This window comes from Hyla sarda, chromosome 3 (assembly GCF_029499605.1).
Source record: "Hyla sarda isolate aHylSar1 chromosome 3, aHylSar1.hap1, whole genome shotgun sequence".
NCBI classification, from domain to species: Eukaryota; Metazoa; Chordata; class Amphibia; order Anura; family Hylidae; genus Hyla; species Hyla sarda.
Genome location: NC_079191.1, coordinates 437,350,565 through 437,374,551, shown reverse-complemented (window position 1 = coordinate 437,374,551; position 23,987 = coordinate 437,350,565). Strand labels below are relative to the sequence as shown.

Sequence of the window (23,987 nt, the reverse complement as noted above, 5' to 3'; positions counted from 1 at the left end):
CAAAGAGACTACTAGCAAAGTAGATCTCACTCTAGGGCTTGATTTACAAGTTAGACTGTTCATTAATGTCCTCCATGCTGCTGCTGCTGCTACTGAGGGTGTTCGAGACATAGAAAAGCAGGTTGCCCTGTGTGTGTGTGTGTGTGTGTTTGTATAGTGTGAGAGACTCCATAGCAGCTAGTCTACCCACTAGCTGACTGGTGAAAAATAACATATTATGGCAAGAAATAGCGCTCCTCCTATTTATGTAAAACATATATTTTAAGGAATTTTTTAATTGTTTTCATGTCACCTTCTGTTTTCAAAGTAATAGTCTGACTTTTCCCGTTCTTTAGAAATCACTTTTCAGCAGTTGTCTCATTACATTGAAAGGTGACATGAATGTACGGATAAGACATGATCAGGCCATTCACAATATGTGATGGTGACAGCCTACATCTTCTCCCCTTTTCGCACACTGACCTCTACACCGGTCACAGAGCGCACCCACTACATTCTCCCATAGATTTCATGATGTCAGCTCCGAACCACTAGTCCCTGAGGCTGCTGTAAAGCAAATGTTGTTAAAAGCAGATCAGGCAAGATGGCTGCCCCCAATGAATATATAAAGAAAGAGAAAAAAAAGTTATTATTAATATTTTGTTATTAATATTTATATTTTTATTTTCTGATTGCAATATTTTAAGAAAATATATATATATTTTTTAGTTAGTATATACTGTAATATACAAGTGATACAGAAGAGGAGATTAAAATGGTACTCCGGTGGAAAACTTTATTTTTATGTTTTATTTTTTAATCAACTGGTGCCAGAAATGTAAACAGATTTGTCAATTACTTCTCTATAAAAATCTTAATCCTTCCAGCACTTATCATCTGCTGTATGCTCCAGAGGAAGTTGTGTAGTTCCTTCCAGTCTGACCACAGTGCTCTCTGCAGACACCTCTGTCCGTGTCAGGGAACTGTCCAGAGTACAAGCAAATCCCCATAGCAAACCTCTCCTGCTCTGGACAGTTCCTGACACGGACAGAGGTGTCAGCAGAGAGCACTGTGGTCAGACTGGAAAGAACTACACAACTTCCTGTGGAGCATACAGCAGCTGATAAGTACTGGAAGAGATAAGATTTTTAAATAGAAGTCATTTACAAATCTGTTTAACTTTCTGGCACCAGTTGATTAAAAAAAAATATATATATATACAGTGACCCCCCGACTTATGATGGCCCCGACATATGATCATTTCAACATATGATGGCCTCTCAGAGCCCATCGTATGTTGAAGGCAGCCTCGACATATGATGCTGCTGTGTGTCGGGGCCATCGTACAAACAGCTATCTGACAGCGCTGACAACTTCAGCAACTGACAGATAGTTGTATAATGTGCCCCGTTCTGCCTCCTGTTACTCACATGCTATCCTGCTAACTCACACAGGCTTCCACTGTGAGCTCCGTGTAAGCCCCGCCCCCCAGTGCAGCCATAGCCAATAGCCTGCAGCATCTTGCTGCAGGCATCCAATGAGCTGCTGGCTGCCCTCCCCTTCCTTTCCTATAGAGCTGTAGTTGGCAGGATGGTAATGGAGGACATTCTGTCCCCCCTGAAGGTATTTAAAGAACTGTACAGTACTGTATGCGATGTCACACATGACATACAATACATATACACACTATACACCCCATACATCAATGTTTCCCTATCAGTGTGCCTCCAGCTGTTGCAAAACTATAACTCCCAGCATGCCCAGACAGTCAATGGCTGTACATGCATGCTGGGAGTTGTAGTTGTGCAACAGCTGGAGGCACCCTGGTTTGTTAAACACTCCCCATACACTCCACATACAATGGTCATCCCAGAACCAATTAGCAGTTTCCCATAGAGAAATGTATTCAACATACAATGGTTCCGAGGCCCCAGAACCAATTACCATTTTTACATAGACATATGTGCTCGACATATGATGGTTTCAACATATGATGGTTCTCCTGGAACCAATTAATATCATATGTTGAGGGACCACTGTATATATATATATATAAAAAATCCACTGGAGTACCCCTTTAATTCTGCCCTAGTAGAGCTGCAGTGCAGAGCATGGAGGAGTGTAATAGCATTATTCGATGAGACTGGAGGCATTTTTTCAGACTAATTTTCTATACTTTTGCCTCCAGCTGTTGCAAATCTACAACTCCCAGCATGCCCGGGCACCCAAACACCTGTCTGCCTCCTCCAGAGGATCCACACTGATCAAGAATGGTAAATCAAGGCTTCCCTTTTGCAAAACTTCAACTCCCAGCATGCCCGGACAGCCGTTGGCTGTCCGGGCATGCTGGGAGTTGTAGTTTTGCAATAGCTGGTTGGGAAAACACTGCTCCAGTGCATGTTTTTAGTTATAGGGGTATTCCTATTTCATCTTGCAAGCAGAGTGGTAGGGGTCTGACCGCTGGGACCCCTGCGGATCCCAAGAACGGGGACATAATTGTATCCAATATAGACGGAGCGCACCACGCTCTGCGCAGGTGCGGTGCGCTCCGTCCAGTCCAGGGACAGTTATGTTCTCGGGACCGGCAGGGACCCCCCACCCATCAGCTTGTAAGTCTCTATCCTATCAATAGGGGATAACAAACTAATATATAAATACACAATAAAAAGCCAGTCAAAGCATACCTGCAGTGTAAAGCATGGGGGACAGACAGCACATGTACCAGAGAAAGAAGACGACCGCAGACTCCAGTAGACAATGATGGGTAAGTCACTGGCCCGGCAGGTAGTCCCCTGTGTGCAGGTCAGTAGCCCAGATGGGCTGTAAGAGACTTACCTGTATGGCTCTCCTCTGGTTTGCTTGTTGTACGGTTACCAGGGCGGCCGGCGGAGCCATAAATATTCGGGGTTTACAGGACTCCGGCTCCTGAGTAAATAGAGGAGACATAATGTACAGCGATTTTATAAGATTGTAATAAATCCTTCTACGACCGCGGAGAACAAAGGCCGCTCTTGTCTAACGCTCCTGTTTACGTATTCTTCACAGGACGGGGTTATATGTTCGGGGAAATGAGCCGCATTACACGCCAGGCCCATCCATTTCTCACAGGCACCGCTTAACCCTTCCCGTGCCAGGGTCTGCTGAGGGCTACTACATGCCGGACCCTTACTTAGGCTGCATTCACACCACGTTTTTTGCAATACGGTTCCCGTATTAGTTTTTTTGATGAAAAACTGATTCCTCAAAACCGGACTAAACTGTATCAAAACGTGTGTACAAATTTTAACCCATATACAGTTAAAAACCGTATACGGTTTAAAAAATGACGTCAGGTTGCATCCGTTTTTTAAAGAAAAAAACGTATACCGTATTTTTCGCCGTATAAGACGCAATTTTTCTTCCCCAAAACTGGGGGGGAAAAGTCGGTGCATCTTATACGGTGAATACACCCCTATCGTGGCGGTCCCTGCGGCCACCAACGGCCGGGACCTGCGGCTTATACAGGACATCACCGATCGCGGTGATGCCCTGTATTAACCCTTCAGACGCGGCGATCAAAGCTGACCGCCGCGTCTGAAGGGAAAGTGACACTAACCCGGCTGTTCAGCGATTTCACCGCGGTGGTCCCGAACAGCCCGACTGATTAGCTGGGTTAGTGCTTACAGGACACCGGGAGGGACCTTATCTGCCTCCTCGGTGTCTTCTCCGTTCAGGGATCCCCTGTATGGCCGGCGCTCTCCTTCCTCGTCGTCGCGTACGTGCGTCGGCGTGCGTAACGACGTGATGGCGGCGACGGAGAGCGAGGATACCTGGCCGGCAGCAGAAACGTTCCGGAGCAACGGGGACGCTGCGACAGCGATGGAGCGACATCCAGGGCAGCGGTGACGGGTCCGGAGCGGCGGGGACACGTGAGTATTACCTCCTCCTGCAGCGGTCTTCAATCTGCGGACCTCCAGATGCCAACGGCTGTCCGGGCATGCTGGGAGTTGTAGTTTTGCAACATCTGGAGGTCCGCAGGTTGAAGACCACTATTGGGTTCAAAATCTTTATTTTTTTTTAGATTTTGCCCCTAAAAATTGGGTGCGTCTTATACGCCGGTGCGTCCTATAGGACGAAAAATACGGTAAGTTTTTAACTTTTCACTCCATTATGAATAAAGTTTCACTTGTTTGATTGAAATTCCAAGAAAAAAAACTGTGCCAAGTCAAAAAAACGTATGGTGAAAACCGGATGGAACTGTACGCACATACAGTTCTGTACGGTTCCCATTGACTCCCATGTTAAAAAAAAAAAAACGTATACAGTTTAATACAGTTTTTCACCCGGACCAAAAACCGTGGTAGGCTACAGTTTTGGGTACGGGAGAAAAACTGACAAAACCGTACAGGATGCAAATCAGACACAACCTGATGCATCTTTTCGCATACGGATTTCAATGGAGAGTCAATGCATACGGTTTTCAATACGGTGCCGTGCGGTTTTCACATAGAAAACGTATACGGGAACTGTATTGCAAAAACGTGGTGTGAATGCAGCCTCACACTGCAGAAGCATGTGTGGTTCCCATTGTCTGACTCAACAGTTATTGGAAAACTACAACTCCCATCAAGCCCTGACAGCTGAAGGCTGTCCGGGAATGTTGGAAGTTGTAGCTTTGCAACAGCTGGAGGCACGCTGCTTGGGAAACACTGCTCTATGGGACTGACAAGGATGTGTATTGTGTCATGTGTCCCCTGATGAGCCCCGACATGGTTTGTAAGGGGAAACTCGTTGGGATAAGATTTTGAAATAACAGGAGTTTCATAGGGTCACAAGTGACATAGAGCTAAAGGTTTGGGAACACTGGTATAATGAAATGGGCATCCTGAGAGTTATAGTTCTGCAGCAGCTAAAGAGCGATGGGTTTGGGTACACTGGGATAATAAAATGGGCATGCTAGGAATTGTAGTTTTGCAACAGCTGAAGAGCGGTGGGTTTAGGTACACTGGTATAATAACATGGGCATGCAAGGAATTGTAGTTTTGCAACAGCTGGAGGCCACAAGATGGGAAACAGAAATGGACATGCTGGGAGTTGTATTTTGGTAACAGCTGGAGGCAACAACATGGATATGCTGAGAGTTGTAGTTTTACAACAGCTGGGGAGCCACAAGAGGGGTAACACTGGAATATTGAAAGGAAATGCTGGGTGTTTTAGTTTCCCAACAGCTGGAGACCACAAAATGGGAAACACTGGTATAACAATAAAATGGGTATGCTGGGAGTTGTAGTTCTGCAACAGCTAGTGAGCCCCAGGTTGAAGACCACTATTTTATACAATGATGAAGATGTTCCCATCCTCCGCGCTGGACACCCTTCTCCTGGCCCACTAGTGGTGCTGAGACTTGTAGTGTTATCCCAGCATTTTCTTGCAGTACGATCTACCACACCGGGTAAAATGATGATGTATGAAGGAAAAGGTAAAAGTTCATCAGTGGGTTGAGATTTTGGCGAGTTTGTTGTTGCCGTCAGCGCCCGCGCCCCCCCCCCCCCTGCTGAACCTCAGAGATGTCACACTAATGCCTGCCAACGACAGCACCGCGGGAGCCGCTCTTATACAGAAGATATAGCCATCCCAATACTGAGGCCCCTCATACCCCTCCATGTAAATACAGTAGACGGCTGTGGTGGCATGCTGGGAGTTGTAGTTATACAGCAGCTGAGGGGGCCACCGGTTGAGGGAACCCTTCTTTTTTTTCTTTTATATACTGTTTAATTTCTTTACAATTTTAACAAATCTGGGAACCTAAATGGGAACAATGCTTAGCATCAGAGAATAAAAATATGTCCTGCTCTGCTTCTCACAGAGCTGCTTGGTGCGTCACAGTGTATCGGTATTTCACTGTGGACTTCCAACTGTTGCAAAACTACAACCCCCAGCATGCCCGGACAGCTGTTTGAAAACCTGTTCTGCTGTGTTTGTTACAGAGGTACTTAGTGCGTCACAGTGTATCCCTATTTTACTGTGGATTAGCAACTGTTGGAAAACTACAAGTCCCAGCATGCCCGGACAGCTGTTTGAAAACCTGCTTTGCCGTGCTGCGCACAGAGGTTCTTGGTGCGTCACAGTGTATCGGTATTTCACTGTGGACTACACCTCCCAGCATGCCCGGACAGCCATCGGCTGTGTAGTTTTGAAACAGCTGGAGGTCCAAAGTTTGGAGACTTTTACGTCCAGCTCCGTGTACAGTGGTCCCTCAAGTTACAATATTAATTGGTTCCAGGACGACCATTGTATGTCGAGACCATTGTATGTCGAGACCATTGTATGTCGAGACCATTGTATGTCGAGACCATTGTATGTCGAGACCATTGTATGTCGAGACCATTGTATGTTGAGACCATTGTATGTCGAGACCATTGTATGTCGAGACCATTGTATGTTGAGACCATAACTCTATAGAAATCTGGTAATTGGTTCTGAAGCCCCAAAATTTCATCCAAAAATAGGAAAAAGTGAGGATTAAAGAAAAATAAGTAGATAACTAAGAGAGATAAAGCAAATCCTTACATATAAAAGTAAGAAAGATCTGCTGGGAGCTGTAATCACTGTCTATTTCAGTGTTTCCCAACTAGGGTGCCTCCAGCTGTTGCAAAACTACAACTCCCAGCATGCCCGGACAGCCGTTGGCTGTCCGGGCATGCTGGGAGTTGTAGTTTTGCAACAGCTGGAGGCCCCCTGGTTGGGAAACAATGGTTTATGTAGAGGACAGGAGCTTCTTCGGGGTCCTATACAGTACACACAGTGTCCCAAATGGAGCCACCCTTACTTGGTGTCCAAAGGAGCAGCTAAGCCTGGCACAGGTAAGTAGTAGTACAGAACTTGTAGTTCCTCCCTGTACTGTAGGGGGCGCTACCAGACACCAGTCAGTGCATACACTTCAGTAAAGAGGTGATTTACCAGTAAAATGCCCATTCTGATTGGTCAGTTCCTCCAGTTGTGACACGTTTCACAGATCTGGACTGTCTGTACATTGTATGTTGAGTCTGGTTTCAAGTTACAATGGTCCAGAAAAAAACATTGTATGTTGAGGCCATTGTAAGTTGAGGGATCACTGTATCTTGCAGCAGCCGAGTCCTCGGGTGACCCAGAGCAGCGTGCACTTTGTTTAACGTTCGTTCTTTTCTGTATTTGTTAGACTTCCCCGGTGACTTCGCTGTATACAGAGAATTCTCCACAATGTGACTCCTGCGCGTACACACCCGGCGCTGCACGCCCCCGACCGCTCTGTACCCTGCTGTATAGCTTTAGTTTGCATAGAGGTCAAGATCATTACAAAATATCCTGAAAATCTCTGCTGCTTCCACTGTGACACTCGCTGTGCATAGCATTTAGTACGTACTACCCCATCATAGAACTGCAACTCCCAGCATGTCCTGACAACCTCCGCTGTATCCTCCCAATGCATCCTGTACCCCAAACTGTATCTCTCTCTCTGTTGTAGAACTACCACTCCCAGCATGCCCTGACAACCTCCGGTGTATCCCGCCAATGAGTCCTGTACCCCAAACTGTATCTCTCTCTCTGTTGTAGAACTACCACTCCCAGCATGCCCTGACAACCTCCGGTGTATCCTCCCAATGAGTCCTGTACCCCAAACTGTATCTCTCTCTCTGTTGTAGAACTATCACTCCCAACATGCCCTGACAACCTCCGGTGTATCCTCCCAATGAGTCCTGTACCCCAAACTGTATCTCTCTTGATGTTGTAGAACTACCACTCCCAGCATGCCCTGACAACCTCTGGTGTATCCCGCCAATGAGTCCTGTACCCCAAACTGTATCTCTCTTGATGTTGTAGAACTACCACTCCCAACATGCCCTGACAACCTCCACTGTATCCCGCGAATACATCTTGTACCCCAAACTGTATCTCTCTTGATGTTGTAGAACTACTACTCCCAGCATGCCCTGACAACCTCCACTGTATCCCGCCAATGCATCCTGTACCCCAAACTGTATCTCTCTTGCTGTTGTAGAACTACCACTCCCAGCATGCCCTGACAGCCTCCACTGTATCCCGCCAATGAGTCCTGTACCCCAAATTGTATCTCTCTCTCTCTCTGTTGTAGAACTATCACTCCCAGCATGCCCTGACAACCTCCGGTGTATCCCGCCAATACATCCTGTACCCCAAACTGTATCTCTCTTGCTGTTGTAGAACTACCACTCCCAGCATGCCCTGACAGCCTCCACTGTATCCCGCCAATACATCCTGTATCCCAAACTGTATCTCTCTTGATGTTGTAGAACTACCACTCCCAGCATGCCCTGTCAACCTCCGCTGTATCCCGCCAATACATCCTGTATCCCAGTTGATTTAAAAAAAAAATAATAATAATAATAATAATTCCCACTGGAGTACCCCTTTAATTCTGCCCTAGTAGAGCTGCAGTGTAGAGCATGGAGGAGTGTAATAGCATTATTCCATGAGACTAGAGGCATTTTTTCAGACTAATTTTCTATACTTTTGCCTCCAGCTGTTGCAAAACTACAACTCCCAGCATGCCTGGGCAGCCAAACACCTGTCTGCCTCCTCCATAGGATCCACACTGATCAAGAATGGTAAATCATGGCTTCCCCTTTTGCAAAACTTCAACTCCCAGCATGCCCGGACAGCCGTTGGCTGTCTGGGCATGCTGGGAGTTGTAGTTTTGCAATAGCTGGAGGCACACTGGTTGGGAAAACACTGCTCCAGTGCATGTTTTTAGTTATAGGGGTATTCCTATTTCAGCTTGCAAGCAGAGTGGTAGGGGTCTGACTGCTGGGGCCCCTGCCGATCCCAAGAACGGGATGCCCTAGTTTGTGCAGTTCCTGAGACAGACAGAGATGCCAGCAGAGAGCGCTGTGGTCAGACTGGAAAGAACAACTCAACTTCAGCTTCTGATAAGTACTGCTAGGATAGAAAATATATATATTATCAACTGGTGCCAGAAAGTTATACAGATTTGTAAATTACTTCTATATAAAAATCTTAATCCTTCCAGTACTTATCAGCTGCTGTATGCTCCAGAGGAAGTTGTGTAGTTCCTTCCAGTCTGACCACAGTGCTCTCTGCTGACACCTCTGTCCATGTCAGGAACTGCCGAGAGCAGCATAGGTTTGCTATGTCGATTTGCTTCTGCTCTGGACAGTTCCTGACATGGACAGAGGTGTCAGCAGAGAGCACTGTGGTCAGACTGGAAGGAACTACACAACTTCCTCTGGAGCATACAGCAGCTAATAAGTACTGGAAGGATTAAGATTTTTATATAGAAGTAATTTAAAAATCTGTATAACTTTCTGGCACCAGTTGATATTAAAAAATCTTAATCCTAGCAGTACTTATCAGCAGCTGAAGTTGAGCTGTTCTTTCCAGTCTGACCACAGTGCTCTCTGCTGACACCTCTGTCTGTCTCAGAAACTGCACAGAGTAAGAGCAAATCCCCATAGCAAACCTCTCCTGCTCTGGACAGTTCCTGACATGGACAGAGGTGTCAGCAGAGAGCACTGTGGTCAGACTGGAAAGAACAACTCAACTTCAGCAGCTGATAAGTATTGGTAGGATTAAGATTTTTTTATTTTTATTGAAGTAATTTACAAATCTGTTTAACTTTCTGGAGCCAGTTGATATGAAAAAAAAAAAAAGTTTTTCACCGGAGTACTCCTTTAAGGGTCCCGATCAGATCCTAAAACGGGTCAGATGCAAACGGCTACTACCGGGTCCCGACGGACCCCATTCACTTTCCAACCAGTGTGCCTCCAACTGTTGCAAAACTACAACTCCCAGCATGCCCAGACAGCCATTGGCTGTCCGGTCATGCTGGGAGTTGTAGCTTTGCAACAGCTGGAGAACCACAGGTCGGGGGCCACTCCTGAAAAAATTTCTAGGATAACTTGTCGTTCACTTGTGGTAAATCTCTGCTTATTCTGGCTTAAAAGCCTGCTGTCCAGGCATGTTGGGAGTTGTAGTTTTGCAACAGCTGGAGACGCACTGTTTGTAGAACATTGTCCTAGTCTGTACATTCTAGTCCGTATCTATCTGCTTCCAGCCCCTGGGCACTTAAAGTTCAACCACTTTATGGGTGTCATGTGACCGCCGCGGGCACCTTGTTATACACCCGCAACAACCAACTCAGCAGAACATTCCGGTTCCCTTGCCAGACATTACAAAACAGGCAGCATATATGGCGTCTCGCACATCCAACCGGACTCTAAATGCAGTGTACAGTGGTCCCTCAAGTTACAATATTAATTGGTTCCAGGACGACCATTGTATGTTGAGACCATTGTATGTTGAGACCATTGTATGTTGAGACCAGAACTCTATGGAAACCTGGTAATTGGTTCTGAAGCCCCCAAAATGTCATCCAAAAATAGGAAAAAGTGAGGATTAAATAGAAATAAGTAGATAACTAATATAGATAAAGCAAATCCTTACATATAAAAGTAATAAAGATCTGCTGGGAGCTGTAAATCACTGTCTATGTCAGTGTTTCCCAACCAGGGTGCCTCCAGCTGTTGCAAAACTACAACTCCCAGCATGCTGGGAGTTGTAGTTTTGCAACAGCTGGAGACACCCTGGTTGGGAAACAATGGTTTATGTAGAGGACAGGAGCTTCTTCAGGTTCCTATACAGTACAGAGAGTGTCCCAAATGGAGCCGCCCTTACTTGGTGTCAAATTGAGCAGCTAACCCTGGCACAGGTAAGGAGTAGTACAGAACATGTAATACCTTCCTGTACTGTAGGGGGCGCTACCAGACATCAGTCAGTGCATACACTTCAGTAATACAGGTAAGGAGTAGTACAGAACATGTAATACCTCCCTGTACTGTAGGGGGCGCTACCAGACATCAGTCAGTGCATACACTTCAGTAATACAGGTAAGGAGTAGTACAGAACATGTAATACCTCCCTGTACTGTAGGGGGCGCTACCAGACAGCCAGCCAGTGCATGAACTTCAGTAATACAGGTGATTTACCAGTAAAATGCCCATTCCAGTTGTGACACGTTTCAAAGATCTGGACTGTCGGTAGCATTGTATGTTGAGTCTGGTTTCAAGTTACAATGGTCCAGAAAAAACATTGTATGTTGAAACTATTGTATGTTGAGGCCATTGTAAGTTGAGGGATCACTGTATAGGGGGGGGGGAAGTCCCTGGTTTGGACTTACAGGTTTTTAACCAATAGGTGGCTCAAGTGAGACAGTCCTTCTGTAGGAGGGCTCATTTGCATACTCTTTCCCATGAAGCATTGCTCTACCAGCTGGATCTCCACGAGAAGAATGAGCAGCTTTCAAGTACTGTTTTGGAATATAGAAAAGAAGTCAGAAGAAATGTATCCAAAAACCTCCTGGTTGTGCCCACTTGTCAATCACAGCATGACCCCCATTTACTTTGGTCTCGAAAGTTGCTGTGTAGCCTTGGTCCCTGTTCACACCACAATCACGGGTTCCTGTTAAAATGTAGACCATGATGGACACCATCATGTCCCCCCAGTTTACTTTCAGCATTCTGTGCTATTCTTTTCTTTAAGTTTGATTAAACTGACACCAGAGGCTCTGAGCTTAGTGTGAACACAGCCTTAAAGGGGTACTCCAGTGAAAAACTTTTTTTTTTAAATCAACTGGTGCCAAAAAGTTAATCAGATTTGTAAATTACTTCTATTCAAAAATCTTAATCCTTCCTGTACTTATTAGCTGCTGAATACTACAACGGAAATTCTTTTCTTTTTGAAACACAGAGCTGTCTGCTGACATCACGAGCACAGTGCTCTCTGCTGACATCTCTGTCCATTTTAGGAACTGTCCAGAGCAGCATATGTTTGCTATGGGAATTTCCTTTTACTCTGGTAAGGACATATTCTGGTATAAAAAAAAAACCTGTATTTAAAGGGGTACTCCACTGCCCCAGCGTTCGGAACATTTTGTTCACGAACTCTTGGAGCAGGCGGCGAGGGTTGTGACGTCACGACCACGCCCCTAACGATGTCATGTCACGCCTCCACAATGCAAGTCTATGGGAGGGGGCGTGGCGGCCACGACACGCCCCCTCCCATAGACTTGCATTGAGGGGGCGTGACATCACAAGGGGCGTGGTCGTGATGTCACGACACCCGCACCCAGCATTCTAAATGAACTCCAGGTGCTGCACAGAGATCGCAAGGGTCCCAGCTGCGGGGCCCCCGCAATTAGACATCTTATCCACTATCCTCCGTCTAGGGGCGGAGTACCCCTTTAAATAAGGAAATTAACCCACGACATAAACCTAATATAGTTTTATCACTAATTGTTCTGGCGGCAGCATTATGTTTGCTTCACTCACAACCTAACAGGAAGTTGTGTAGCCCTCTGATTGTCCATGTAGTGTTATCTCAACAGCTCCTCCCTCTCTCCTGACGGGAAGTTTTGTTGTCCTTTTATTGTCAGTGTGGTGTTGTCTCAGCAGCTCTGTCTTCTCTCTCTCTCCTAAAACAATCCTCAGACAGCAGAAGACAAGCATCAAGATGGTGTGACTGGAACTTGTTTCCGAGCTATAGCCCCGTCCCCTAAGTGATGTCATCATCTTTGACCAACCCCTACAGCTACATCATCATCATCTCCTGTTATTTGCGTATAATTCTTTATTAGGAAGTATTGAGGTTTGGTTATAGCATGCTTCTTTGTGCTGAGCAATGCCACAGACAGAGGAGCAGACAGGGAAGGAATACAGCAGGTGCTGTAGCTTAACTTGTTGTGTGATAGGCTGCTAAGAAATGGTGCTGTTATTTAGGCCCTGCTACGATCTATATCAGTACCCTCCATCTTGCCATGCAACAGACACACAGTAGACCCCATTATAGTCAGTGGGGTCTGTCAGACGCTGTTTGTTTCTGTCCTTACAGATCCGACATGCTGTCATTTTCACAGTTTTTCTAAATGTAGATGAGGTGGTAGAAGTAGGGGCAGGGAGGGCAGGTAGGTTGAACTGTGGTTGCGGGTACCTTGGCGTCTGTTTGCAGATGCCTCATTGAATTGTTTTAGGGTTTCTCTATAAATTTGCCCCTTGTTCTCGAGGGCCATTCATTCCCCCGCTCCCCCCACTACGATGGCTTTAAGGTCACAGAACAACCAGCGTCTGCGGCTCGTGAATTCTCTTGGCACCAGGACTTTACGCGTTTCACATTTACGCGGAGATCAAAGTGTAACCACAAGAGATGCATTCCTTCCATCCATCGCAAAGTAAACAAGAAATAATTCAGTGAGGCTGATCACAGCGACCGGGAAAGAAAATGGGGATCTGGCAGCCGCTCGCCGCGCTTGCGTTTGTCTTTTACGGGATTTAGGGAGATAATTGTATAATAAATATTGTCCTGCTTTGGGAATGAATATACAGCCATCCACAGAACCATCTGGTAAAGAAGGGGGGGAATGTGTTTCTGCTTTATCTAGAATCAGGGCTGTCAGATAGGCCTGCGGGGCGCGGGACGTGCCGTGCTCCCCGTCTGGGACGCCTTCCAGAAATGGTTTTCAGAAAGTACACTCAGCTTTTTTTCTTCCCTGTCCTACAAGCTGGGAAACACAAAACACCACACCTTAAAATGTTCAGCTCAGCAGCGAGCTCCCATCCCTCCCCCGTCTATGGCAGACATTACACCCACAATGACATCTGACAGAACTGTGGTGCCCCGCTGCCATGGGTAATCTGCTGCCCATCACCAGACTATTGAGGGTGTCGTGGCAGGGGATCCTTTTGTTTAACTGTGTTAAAACTTTGCATTTCCTACAATTTTCATGAAATGGTCCTTTTATGTCCTTGGGTTTCACAAGAAAATCGTGGGGACTGCAGTGATTGGAGAAAATATTTATATACCATCTTTAGTTTATGGCTAGGTGTACATATACAGATACTCTTTCTCGGCCAAGTGTATATAACTTCTTAATGGGGCAAGGGGAATTAGTCATTACCAAACTTCTCCGTCCCCTTCTCCACTCCTTCAGACTCTTTTGTCCTTTTTTCCAGACCCCTCTGGCCTTCTTAAGACTTCTCTGTCCTCCTCCAGACCCTTCTGTCCCCTCCTCCAGACCCCTCTCTCTCCTCCAGACCCCTCTGTCTATTCCTCCAGCCTCCTCTGCCTCCTTCTCCAGACTTATCTTCTCCAGACCCCTCCATCCCTTCCAGACTCCTCTGCACCTTCCTCCATTACCCTCCGTCCTTCTCAGACTCCTCACCAGACTTCTCTGTCCTCCTTCAGACTCCTCTGTTCCTTCCTCCATACTGTCCCCTCCCCTCCCCCGGACTCCTGTGTCCCCTCCCCCCAGACTCAACTGTTCCTTCCCTCCAGGATCCTCTGTGCCCTCCCTCCAGGCTCTTTTGTGTCCTCCCTGAATGCTCCTCTGTTCTCTCCCTCCAGGCTCCTCTGTTCCCTCCCTCCAGATTCCTCTGTTCCCTCCCTCCAGATTCCTCTGTTCCCTCCCTCCAGACTCCTTTGTCCTCTCCCCAAGACTCCTCTGTGTCCTCCCTCCAGACTCCTCTGTGTCCTCCCTCCAGACTCCTCTGTCCACTCCATCCAGGCTCCTCTGTCCACTCCATCCAGGCTCCTCTGTCCACTCCATCCAGGCTCCTCTGTTCACTCCCTCCACACTTCTCTGTAACCTCTCTCCAGACTAATTTGTTTCCTTCCTCCAGACCTATCTGTCTCATCCCTCCAGGTTTTTTTCCAGACTCCTCTGTTCCCTCCCTCCAGGCTCCTCTGTTCCCTCCCTCCAGGGTCCTTTGTTCCCTTCCTCCAGGCTCCTCTGTTCCCTCCCTCCAGGCTCCTCTTTTCCCTCCCTCCAGGCTCCTCTGTTCCCTCCCTCCAGGCTCCTCTGTTCCCTCCCTCCAGGCTCCTCTGTTCCCTCCCTCCAGGCTCCTCTGTTCCCTCCCTCCAGGCTCCTCTGTTCCCTCCCTCCAGGCTCCTCTGTTCCCTCCCTCCAGGCTCCTCTGTTCCTTCACTCCAGGCTCCTCTGTTCCCTCCCTCCAGACTCCCCTGTCCACTCCATCAAGGCTCCTTTGTTCACTTCCTCCAGGCTCCTCTGTGCCCTCCCTCAACTTTTTCCAGATTCCTTTGTTCCCTTTTTCCAGATTCCTTTGTCCCTTTTCTTCAGATTCCTTTATCCCCTTTTTCCAGATTCCTTTGTCCCCTTTCTTCAGATTCATTTGTCCCCTTTCTTCCGATTCCTTTGTCCCCTCCCTCCAGATTCCTTTGTCCCCTCCCTCCAGATTCCTTTGTCCCCTCCCTCCAGACTCCTCTGTACCCTCCCTCCAGACTCCTCTGTACCCTCCCTCCAGACTCCTCTGTACCCTCCCTCCAGACTCCTCTGTACCCTCCCTTCAGACTCCTCTGTACCCTCCCTCCGGACTCATTGGTTCCCTTCCTCCAGACCCTTCTGTCTCCTCCCTCCAAGTTTTTTTTTCCAGACTCCTCCGACTCCTCTGACCCCTCCCTCCAGGCTCCTCTGTTCCCTCCCCCAGCTTCTGTTCCCTCCCTCCAGACTCCATGTCCCCTCCCTCCAGACTTCATGTCCCCTTTCTCCAGACTCCATGTCCCCTTTCTCCAGATTCCTTTGTCCCCTTCTCCAGACTCCTCTGTCCCCTTTCTCCAGACTCCTCTGTCCCCTTTCTCCAGACTCCTCTGTCCCCTTTCTCCAGATATCTCTGTCCCCTTTCTCCAGATTCCTTTGTCCCCTCCCTCCAGACTCCTCTGTCCCCTTTCTCCAGATTCCTTTGTCCATTCCCTCCAGACTCCTCTGTCTCCTCCCTCCAGGTTTTTTTTTCCAGACTCCTCAGACTCCTCTGTCCCCTCCCTCCAGACTCCTCTGTTCCCTCCCTCCAGACAGCTTTGTGTCCTTCCTCCAGACTCCTTTGTGTCCTTCCTCCAGACTCCTCTGTCCACTCCATCAAGGCTCCTTTGTACACTTCCTCCAGGCTCCTCTGTGCCCTCCCCAAACTTCTCTCTTCCCTCCCTCCAGACTCCTCTGTCCCCTTTCTCCAGATTCCTTTGTCCCCCTCCCTCCAGACTCCTCTGTCCCCTTTCTTCAGATTCCTTTGTCCCCTCCCTCCAGACTCCTTTGTCCCCTTTCTTCAGATTCCTTTGTCCCCTCCCCCCAGACTCCTTTGTCCCCTCCCCCCAGACTCCTCTGTCCCCTTTCTCCAGATTCCTTTGTCCCCTCCCTCCAGACTCATCTGTACCCTCCCTCCGGACTCATTTGTTCCCCCCAGACTCCACTGTTCCCTCTTCTTTATCCTTTTGTTCATCCTCCAGAAGACCCTAAACACCTTATACAAGTAATCAGGCAGATATATAGAAATCTGTTGATCTGAGGAGCGTTTATCTACTGTGTATGGCGGCCTTAACACTATAACTTGACCAACCATGTGGGGGAAGCCTTTTCATGACTGGTTTGCACATTGGGCCTGCTGAACAACACTGGAATGGGTTTAGGTGTGATGTCCCAGAAGGGTGACCTCTGTGGGTCTCCTCTCTCTTGCATAGACTGAGGTGGCCCCTTCTATGATAGAAAAATGCATTTGACTCACTGACTACTAGTGATTATTCCCCCTGTATTCTGGTCCCCATTACTTGTATATAACATAACTGACCCTGGCCCCCTATACCTATGTGTGCCCCCAGTGCTATGACAAGCCAAGCACCTTAGGGATACCTGGCATCATAGGAGTTAATAAGGAAACTGCAGTAGATGTGTCCTGGACCTTGGATCACACGCTGGATATTTTCAGTGGTGTTTAGTTGCTGGGAAATCCCAGCAAAACCCCAGACAAAGCGTTCGCTGTGTACACAAGTGGAGTCTGCTGGAAGCCATGCGGCCCTTTACTGGAAAGAGCTCATTCTCTTCTGGGTGATACGGAACGTTCTTTGTTGTTTCTAAAACCTTGTCCTATCACTGACCGCCCACCCATCCGGGGAGCTGCCATGTCTATAACCTGCCCCTTACTGTAACTATATATTCAACACGTGGTCCCCAACCTGGTGCTCTCCAGATGTTTAAAAAAACTACAACCCACTTAATGCCCAGACATGATTTGGCCATCAGAGCATGATGGGAGCTGTAGATTTGGAGCAGCTAAGCAGTCTTTCTCCACCTGCTGCAAAACTACAACTCCCAGCTTGCCCGGACAGCCATTAGCTCATTGGTGGGGAAACACTGCTCTGAGCATTGCTATTGGTCTTCCATCCACTGCCCAGACCATGGTACCTGCTACTTACCATGCTGGGAGTTATACCTGGGTGCCTCCAGCTGTTGCAAAACTACAACTCCCAGCATTTCAGGAAAGCCAACGGCTGTCTGGGCATGCTGGGAGTTGTAGTTTTGAAACAGCTGGAGAAACCCTGTTTGGGAAACACTGCTCTGAGCATTGCTGTTGGTCTCCCATCCACTGCCCAGACCATAATACCTGCTGCTTAGCATGCTGGGAGTTGTACCTAGGTGTCTCCAGCTGTGGCAAAACTACAACTCCCAGCATGCCCGGACATCCAACGGCTGTCCAGGCATGCTGGGAGTTGTAGTTTTTCAACAGCTGGAAGCACACTGGTTGGGAAATACTTCTCTGAACATTGCTGTTGGTCTCCCATTCACTTCCCAGACCATGATTCCTGCTGCTTAGCATTAGCATGCTGGGACTTGTAGTTTAACAACAGTTGGAGACTCACTGTTAGGAAAACTTGGAGCTAGAAAGCCACAGGTTTAGGATCACTGATAAACAAGATCAGAAGCCAGCACCATTGATCAGAAGCCATCACCATTGATCAGAAGCCATCACCATTGATCAGAAGCCATCACCATTGATCAGAAGCCATCACCATTGATCAGAAGCTATCCCCATTGATCAGAAGCTATCCCCATTGATCAGAAGCCATCACCATTGATCAGAAGCTATCCCCATTGATCAGAAGCTATCACCACTTGGCTACTCTCCTGTAGAGGGAGTTCTACAACCTCTGCACCACCCATGGCTGTGTTTCCCAACCATGGTGCCGCCAGCTGTGGCAAAACTACAATTCCCAGCATGCCCGGACAGCCTTCCGCTGTCTGGGCATGCTGGGAGTTGTAGTGTTGCCACAGCTGGAGGCACCCTGGTCGGAAAACACTGCTCCATGGAGTAATACAGCCCCTCACTATTAATTATAAGAATATTATCAGAGTTCAAGGGGGGACAGAGGTTCCCATTGTGTGCGGAGCAGCAGTCACTCGCCCGGTCTCCTTTGATGTTGTGTCCTCTATTACATCATAGCTTGTGAGGTGCACAACAAGGTTCCTCTCATGCCTGTGAATAGAACGTTGCCTTCTCATAAGTGTCAGTGCAGCCCACAGAACGGCTGCTCCTTCGGTGCGTGGGCGATTGATGCCCGACAATTCTGACTTCCAGTTACTGGCCATTATAAAGCCACAATATGGATGCTACAGCAAAGGGCCCTTAAAGGGGTACTCCACTGGAAAACATTTTATTTTAAATCAACTGGTGCCAGAAAGGTAATCAGATTTGTAAAATCTTAACCCTTACATTACTCATCAGCAGCTGTATGCTCCACAGGAAGTTATTTTCTTTCCGTCTGACCACAGTGCTCTCTGCTGACACCTCTGTCCATTTTAGGAACTGTCCAGAGCAGGAGCAAATCCCCATAGCAAACCTCTCCTGCTCTGGACAGTTCCTAAAATGGACAGAGGTGTCAGCAGAGAGCACTGTGGTCAGACGGAAAGGAAATTCAAAAAGAAAAGAACTTCCTGTGGAGCATACAGCAGCTGATAAGTATTGGAAGGGTTCAGGTTTTTAAATAGAAGTAATTTACAAATCTGTTTAACTTTTTGGCATTAGTTGATTTAAAATAAAATCTTTTCCCCACCGGAGTACCCCTTTAAAGGGCACCTACGAAAACAACCCACCCCTCCTCAGGTCCTATTCACCTTGCGTTCCAGCCCCTTTGGTTGGTATATATGATATTAGAAGCTCTTTTCCTATATGTTAGTTGTACCCTTATGGTAGTGGTCTCCAAACTGTGGCCCTGCAAATGGAAACCCTGGAAACCTGGTAATTGGTTCTGAAGCCCCCAAAATGTCGTCCAAAAATAGGAAAAAGTGAGGATTAAATAGAAATAAGCAGATAACTAATATAGATAAAGCAAATCCTTACATATAAAAGTAATAAAGATCTGCTGGGAGCTGTAAATCACTGTCTATGTCAGTGTTTCCCAACCAGGGTGCCTCCAGCTGTTGCAAAACTACAACTCCCAGCATGCCCGGACAGCCGTTGGCTGTCCGGGCATGCTGGGAGTTGTAGTTTTGCAACATCTGGAGGGCCACAGTTTGGAGACCACTGCCTTCTGGGGTGTATGTACCCGACACAGTGACTACACCTTTTCTGATGTCAGTGGGCGACTTATGTAGCGCACCCCTTGGATCACCAAAATATAAGCTTCCCCGCCCGTCCACCTCCCACAGCAATGATATGAAAGCAGAAAGTTACTATTGTATGCGCCTTTCCTATTCAATACGTATTGGTAGCAATGACATCAGAATGGCGGATCTAGCTTGGATCGTGTAGTCGCTTCACTAGGTTGGCTCATGTCCTTGGCTAGAAATGTCATATGTAATTGTTAGGTTCTGGGCAGTCAGACTGGTAATTCCTGGTGTCTAGTGGGATAACAATCCATAATATTGCTGGGGTGTTCTACATAAGGCGTCATTTTCCTGGTGTCTTGTGGGTTAACAATCTCTATCTTTGTGGCTATGTTATCCCTGGTGTTTAATGGGTTAGCAGTCTTAATCTTTGTGTCTAGTTTATACCTGGTATCTAATGGGTTAACATTCTCTATATCGGTGTCTTTCTTATCCCTGGGTACACAATCTTATTCTTGTTGAATATTTTATCCCTGGCATCTAGTGGGTTAACAATCTCTCAATCTTGGTGTCTAGTGGGTTAACAATGTCTATTGGTGTCTATTTTATCCTTGGTGTCTAATGGGTTAAAAATCTCAGTCTTTGTAACTAGTTTTCCCTGGTGTCTAGTGGGTTTACAGTTTTAATCTTTGTTTCTCTTGTATCCCTGGTGTCTAGATGGTTACCAATCCTAGGGTACATTCACACGGGTGGATTTATTTGCGTATTTGAAAGGGATCGGGCTCTTCTCGACTGTCCACAGCAGATTTTCCGCTGCGGAATTTCCACTGCGGAAAATCCGCCGCAGACCCTACTGACTTCAAAGGGGCTTGCGGCGGACAACTGCAAAGAGCCCGCCCCCTTTCAAATATGCAGCGGGCAACCCACAGATAAATCCGCCCGTGTGAACGTACCCTTAATGTCTAGCTTATACCTGGGGTCTAGTGGGTTAACCGTCTTAATCTTGGTATCTGTTTTATCCCTGGTGTCTAGTGGGTTGACATTCTCAGTCTTTGTATCTAGTTTATCTCTGGTGTCTAGTGGGTTAACAATATTAAATTTTGTTTCTAATTTATCCCTGGTGTCTAGTGGGTTAAGAATCTCAATCTTGGTGTTTTTCTTATCCCTGGTGTCTAGTGAGTTACCAGTCTTAATCTTGGTGTCTAGTTTATCCCTGGTGTCTAGTAGGTTAACCATCTCAATCTTTGTGTCTAGTTTATCCCTGGTGTCTAGTGGGTTAACAATCTTATTGTCTAGCTTATCCCTGGTGTCTAGTAGGTTAACCATCTCAATCTTTGTGTCTAGTTTATCCCTGGTGTCTAGTGGGTTAACAATCTTATTGTCTAGCTTATCCCTGGTGTCTAGTAGGTTAACAGTCTTAATCTTCGTGTCTAGTTTGTCCCTGGTGTCTAGTGAGTTACCAATCTTAAAGGGGTACTCCGGTGAAATTATTATTTTTTTTTAAAATCAACTGGTGCCAGAAAGTTAACCAGATTTGTAAATTACTTCTATTAAAAAAATCTTAATCCTTCCTGTACTTATTAGCTACAGAATACTACAGCGGAAAATCTTTTCTTTTTGAAACACAGTGCTCTCTGCTGACATCTCTGTCCATTTTAGGAACTGTCCAGAGCAGCATATGTTTGCTCTGGGGATTTCCTTTTACTCTGGACAGTTCCTAAAGTGGACAGAGGTGTCAGCAGAGAGCACTGTGCTCATGATGTCAGCAGAGAGCACTGTGTTTCAAACGGAAAATAATTTCCACTGTAGTATTCAGCAGCTAATAAGTACAGGAAGCATTAAGATTTTTTTAATAGAAGTCATTTACAAATCTGTTTAACTTTCTGGCACCAGTTGATAAAAAAATAAAAAAAAGTTTTTCACCGGAGTACCCCTTTAATCTTGTTGTCTATCTTATGCCTGGTGTCTAATGGGTTAACCGTCTCAATCTGTCTGTCAATCTGCCTAGTTTAGAATGAATAGATAATAGACTTCAGTATTGGTTGTCACCCACCACTATTACCCGATCTCTACAGTCCAGCAGAGCTTGTGGTGCTGGGGTCCCAAGGAGCAGCGCGACTTTCCAGGATCTGGTGTAAATTTGGCTCTTGCTCCTATATCATTCCTTTTTTCTCTTCCATGAGTCGGCAATGAAGCTCTGGCCAAGCAATGCTCTCCGCTGACTCACCCGTAATAATGAATAAGTGACATGTTTAACCCCTTCACCCACCCTCGTCCTGCAGCATGCCAAGAGCGCACGAGGCGGTGACACATTGTGTATAACTATGCAGAGAATGATTCAAGACTAATGTGCCATTATTTTCCCCATAGATCAGGCTAGATCAGTGTCCCCCAACCCCTGGCTTTCCAGCTGTTGCAAAACTACAACTTCCAGCATGCCCGGACATGCTGGGAGTTGTAGTTTTGCAACAGCTGGAGGCATCTTGTTTGGAAAACACTGCTCTGAGCATTGTTATAGGTCTCCCATCCACTGCCCAGACCATGATTCCAGCTGCTTAGCATGCTGGGAGTTGTAGTTTTGCAACAGCTGGAGGTATTCTGTTTGGTAAACACTTTTCTGAGCATTGTTATTGGTCTCCCATCCACTGCCCAGACCATGATTCCTGCTGCTTAGCATGCTGTGAGTTGTAGTTTTGCAACAGCTGGAGGTATTCTGTTTGGGAAACACTTTTGTGAGCATTGTTATTGGTCTCCCATCCACTGCCCAGACCATGATTCCTAACATGCTGGGAGTTGTAGTTTTGCAACAGCTGGAGGCACACTGGCTGGGAAACACTGACCTAGATGTTTGGTCTCCAAACGGTGGCCTTCTGGATGTTGCAAAACTACAACTCCCAGCATGCCCTGGCATCATTCAGCATGATGAGAGTTGTAGTCTTTAGCTGTAGGTGGTTGATACATAAGTGAACACAGACTGATACATTGTTTCTCTCCATACAATGTTGCAGATATTCTTGTATCAATCACATATGGAGCATGGGGCTCATCCTCTGAACCGCTTTGTTCTGGGTTTTCTGAATGACCATAATGTTACGTTCCGGTCATGCGTTGCAGGTGCAGCCATGTTTCACTCCTGTGAGGTCATTTCATGGGATGATATTTGTATAGTAAACTCCCATCCACCTACAACTCCACAAATGCAACTTGATCCTCCGACACAGAGTAGATTTGACTGACTTTGCCCAACCCAAACCTAAAGCCCATAATAGGACCGGGTTTTTCTACACCTCAGACCCTGCCCCAAAACTTTACTATGAGGATTAACTATTTCTTCATCCCAGCCCACATGATGTCAGTACGAGAGGCGTCACCGCAGAGCTTCCAGATACATATACAGGAGATATGTAACATTACATACAAGTCATGGACATAAATGTTGGCACCCCTGAAATTTTTCAAGAAAAATGAAGTATTTCTCACAGAAAAGGATTGCAGTAACACATGTTTTCCTATACACATGTTTATTCCCTGTGTGTGTATTGGAACTAAACCCAAAAAGGGAGGGGGGGAAAAAAAGCAAAAAATCTAAAGCATAATGTCACCAAACTCCAAAAATGGTCTGGACAAACTTATTGGCACCCTTAACCTAATATTTGGTTGCACACCCTTTGGAAAAAATAACTGAAATCAGTGTCTTCCTATAACTATCAATAAGCTTCTTACACCTCTCAGCCGGAATGTTGGACCACTCTTCCTTTACAAACTGCTCCAGGTCTCTTATTGGAAGGCGCCTTTTCCCAACAGTAATTATAAGATCTCTCCACAGGTGATCAATGGGATTTAGATCTGGACTCATTGCTGCCTCTTCAGAACTCTCCAGCGCTTTGTTGTCATCTATTTCTGGGGCTTTTTGACGTATGTTTGGGGTCATTGTCCTGCTGGAAGACCCAAGATCTTGGACGCAAACCCAGCTTTCTGACACTGGGCTGTACAGTGCGACCCAAAATCCATTGGTAATCCTCAGATTTCATGATGTCTTGTGCACATTCAAGGCCCCCAGTTCAAGAGGCAGCAAAACAACCCAAAACATCACTGACCTCCCCCATATGTCACTGTAGGTTCTGTGTTCTTTTCTTTGTAGGCCTCATTCCGTTTTTGGTAAACAGTAGAATGATGCGCTTTACCAAAAAGCTCTATCTTGTCTCATCTGTCCACAAGATGTTTTCCCAGAAGGATTTTGGTTTACTCAAGTTCATTTTGGCAAAATGTAGTCTTGCTTTTTTATGTCTGTGTCAGCAGTGGGGTCCTCCTGGGTCTCCTCCATAGTGGGGTCCTCCTGGGTCTCCTCCATAGTGGGGTCCTCCTGGGTCTCCTCCATAGTGGGGTCCTCCTGGGTCTCCTCCATAGTGGCGTCCTCCTGGGTCTCCTCCATAGTGGGGTCCTCCTGGGTCTCCTCCATAGTGGGGTCCTCCTGGGTCTCCTCCATAGTGGGGTCCTCCTGGGTCTCCTCCATATTGGGGTCCTCCTGGGTCTCCTCCATAGCATTTCATTTCATTTAAATGTCGATGGATAGTTCGCGCTGACACTGATGCACCCTGAGCCTGCAGGACAGCTTGAA

The 23,987-nt window shown here is 46.8% G+C and overlaps 1 protein-coding gene across 2 annotated transcripts in view; it reads left to right on the top strand.

Moving 5' to 3' along the window:
* The window catches only part of BABAM2 (BRISC and BRCA1 A complex member 2), a 271,976-nt gene that overhangs the window by 140,090 nt on the left and 107,899 nt on the right, over positions 1 to 23,987 (top strand). The window lies entirely within an intron of this gene.